Source organism: Pinus tabuliformis, chromosome 5_2 (assembly GCF_031772625.1).
Source record: "Pinus tabuliformis cultivar Carrire ecotype Pingquan chromosome 5_2, CPIR1, whole genome shotgun sequence".
Taxonomy (NCBI): Eukaryota; Viridiplantae; Streptophyta; class Pinopsida; order Pinales; family Pinaceae; genus Pinus; species Pinus tabuliformis.
In genome coordinates this window covers 482912162-482915965 of record NC_142306.1, presented here as the reverse complement: position 1 = coordinate 482915965, position 3804 = coordinate 482912162, and the positions used below count along the sequence as shown (strand labels likewise).

General features: G+C 35.6%; 1 non-coding gene across 1 annotated transcript; it reads left to right on the top strand.

Annotated features, from left to right (window-relative positions):
• Positions 1-256: 256 nt before the first annotated feature.
• On the top strand, positions 257-329 carry TRNAA-CGC (transfer RNA alanine (anticodon CGC)). Its single transcript has one exon. It is a non-coding gene; the product is annotated as a tRNA-Ala (tRNA).
• Positions 330-3804: the final 3475 nt, after the last annotated feature.

Sequence of the window (3804 nt, the reverse complement as noted above, 5' to 3'; positions counted from 1 at the left end):
TATTGAGTTGGAAAATTTAAATTTGAAGTAGGCTAAAACTAAACTTAGAAATTCTTTTATCACCAACTTTAATCGAATGTCAAACATGTCTAATTATGAAATTCTATTGGTTGTCAAAAGTTCGCGCTAACCTCTATGGGCACATTATGCTATATGCGTCACTGGTTTCTATAAACTTTTCCACGCTTTTGATAAGTGAGGATTGAGATCGAAAGTAATACTTGGAAATAGTTTTCCACCACTTCCATTATATCATGGGGGTGTAGCTCATCTGGTAGAGCGCTCGCTTCGCATGCGAGAGGCACGGGGTTCGAGTCCCCGCACCTCCAAGTGGAGATGATGAATTTTCTTTATTAGATGTGAGCTGCTTTAATATATTTCCGAACTTTCATCTTGGATATACCAGTTTATATTTTTTTTTTGGCTTTTCTCGATACATATATTTTAGTTCCGTATGATTTAATACTATTTAATAAAGTGAAAGTGGAGATGCGACGAATTTTCTTCATTAGATGTGAGCTTCTTTAATATATTTCCGAACTCGTTTTTTTTTTTTTTTTTTTAACGGTAATGGATATACTTTATTTAGAAATCTGAGTTAACCCAGGCATTTTCAACCTGTTTACATTTCTTTCATTTCCTATTTCCCGCCTAAGGGGATTCTGCGTGCCTGGATAATGCCTGAACTTATTTGAGCTGCGCATTTCCGTCATACAGACTATATTTGCCATGGTTTTAGCTGGTAATCGTTGAAGATTCTTGGACATTGGATTGCTGACTGTTATCCGTTGTGGAGCCCTGCAGCTGAATACAGTGGCGCAAGAGCTATCCGGTTTTCAAGATCCTCCATCCGATCCCTTTCAGAGTGCAGGTCCTCATAGCGGAAGTCGAAGGAGTCCATCTGAGCATCAAGGATAGGAGCATTTTCCGCCTTCAATGTCGAAAGAATGGTCTCCTCTGTACCGATCTTAATCGTTTGCAAGCCTCGCTTTTGAACTATCTGCGCCTTCCCTGTGTGTTGAATTTGGATTGGGAAGAATTCCCCAGAATTACCTGTACTCATTTTGCTGTGGCCTGTTACAGCTGTTGTATTGAAGATATCAGACTTATTCTCTCGAGCATGCTCAGAATGATTCCATTTTTCCTGCTTGCTGTTCTGATCTACCCTTGAGCTAAGGAATGAAATTTGAGGAAGCGCTGTTGCCATTATAGATAAGAGTTCCCGGAGCTAATAGGCATCCTTTGTTTGCCATTTCGTCTGCCTCCTTGTTCAAACTTCTGAGAATATGAAATATTTTGAAAGAGTTGAAATCTTGCAGAATTAGCTTTAATCTTCTGAGGGACTTGTTGAGGATTGCCCTATTGAACTGGTCATCTGAGTTGATCTTGCTGATGAGGATTTCAGAGTCTCCGAATACTTGGCATTCTTTGATGCCTTCATCCCGAGCTATTTGGCAGGCTTTTGTGAGGGCAAGAAGCTCTGCCTGATTGTTGGTGGAGATGCCTAGCCCCCAGCAGAAGTGAACCTTCCTGAGATTGTCTGCGAAGTAAATAACTCCTCCAGCTCCCGCAGTCCCCGGATTTCCTTTACAGGCACCGTCAAAGAAGATTGAAGTTGTGTTTTGATTCTTCCACCAGATTTGAAAGACCTCTTCAGATTCTCTGATTTTCCAAGGAGGAGAAGGGAGGGGAGGGGCAGGGGCGCGGATTTTGCTAGAGGGGTTGGGGCTATGGAGGTTCAGCCAAGCCTTTTAACTTTCATCTTGGATATACCAGTTTTATATTTATTTTTTGGCTTTTCTCGATACATGTTTTTTAGTTCCTTATTTGATATTCAAAGTTTTAAGTTCAATATTGGATATATATATAGAGAGTGTTTTATATATGGTTTTAAGTTGTGGTTTTTAACATTTTTCCTATCATTTGGCCGCCCCACTACTTAACACTTCTCTTACGTGCTATATGTAATCTACATGTTTTGATGCCATGCATTTCTCTTCTAACTGTTTATGCTAAAAAAAATATTTGTTAAATCTAAAATGGTAGGGAAGAATGGTTAGGAACTTATTGGCATTATTGTTGTTCTAGTTCTTCTGGCTATATTTTTTTTTTTTTTTATAAAAACGGCTTGTTGTTGCTCTATTGCTTCCTTTATTGCCAATGTTGTTTCATTGTTGTTTGTATCTATGCTTCACATTACTTCCTTTATTGCCAATGGTGTTTCATTGTTGATTGTATTTATGCTTTGCATTGCTAGATGGATTTGAAAATAATAGAAAACAAGGGAGGGTTGCCTACCACTTCAATAATTGTTGGTAAAAATTAATTACAAGAACAATATACAAAAACCTAAATTCTACCAGTGCTTATGGTGATAGATCAATGTCATGAGTTTGTTGTAATCAACAAAGCCTCTCATGCATTCTAGGTCTCAAATTCTAGGAAAGGTTTCTTCCTTGGGATCAATTGAACAATGAAAGCATAATTATTAGGGTGATTTCAATTTTACAGACAACAAAAGGTGAATCTAGGAGATTGGCAAATGCGGAAACAAGCAACTTTTATCGTATTCATTTATTTATTCATTTACTCCTTTTATCAAGGGTGGGTTGTTGGGTTGGTGCACTACCCACTTTAGGACCTATCAATGTAGGGTCTAAAACCTAGCCCTGCAAGAATCTTAGTATGGTTTTGAGAAAGAATAGGGATAAGATTCTCATGGTCAGGCTACTCATGTTGGTTGGGCTACATTCAAGTTCACTTCTTGGACTGCGATAGAGAAAACTCATTTGCAAGAAACCACATTGAATTGAATTGTATCAAAATCAAATTTGAGGCAAAAGAAGAAGCATGCACTTATTTTGCGTAGACATTAGAAAAAAAAAGTTCAATAACAAATAGGACACAAGGCTTCCAAGGAGCGATGGTCTCTGCAAGTGTTTCTTTCTTTCCTTCTTTTGAAAACTCTTTGTTGTCTCTAGTTAAATAGCTAGGTTAGTGTTGTCGTAGTGGTAACCATTCAAGCAGTTGAACAACTACACACAAAGGAAAAACCTAGCCAGGGAATCCTTTGTCTCACCACACTCTTCTTCCAAAAGTGGTGAATGGCAGTTTAACTACTACTGCCAAGGAATTGTTTGTCTCACCACACTCTTCTTCCAAAAGAATGAATAATCTCATCCTCCACCCCGTTCACTAAATAGAACAAATGGTTCCAAAAATGGAAAGGGATTGGAAATGGATCCACATCCACACAATCCATGTGTCAGCATGCCAACTTTTATTTCTTTGTTTTAAGTTTTACTTAATTCAATATTTTCCTTAATTTAACTCTTTATTATTTTATTCATTTTTACTTTTTTTGTTAACTTTATTTATTCTTACTATATATATATATATATATATATATATATATATAACTTCAGTTTATTATTTACTATTATTATATTATATTTATTATTTATTATTTTAGTTACTTATATATTATTATTATTATTATTATTATTATTAATACAAAGCATTACACAAGGATATTAAATCTCCTAATACCAAACTGGATTTATTTTCTCACATCAATTATTTATTCCTACTTATTTATTTAATTAGCCAAAATAAATTCTGAATTGCTGAAAAATAAAACCAATGGTATTTTAACCTCTAGAAATTATATGTAGTGAAAATAGAAATTTAGAGATCAAACACACATTGCAAATGATAAATGCCCACAAAAATTCTCCATCATTTATTAATATGGAAAATCAAGGTTTTTGAACCATAGAGAATTACAAGAAAAAATAAATTTGT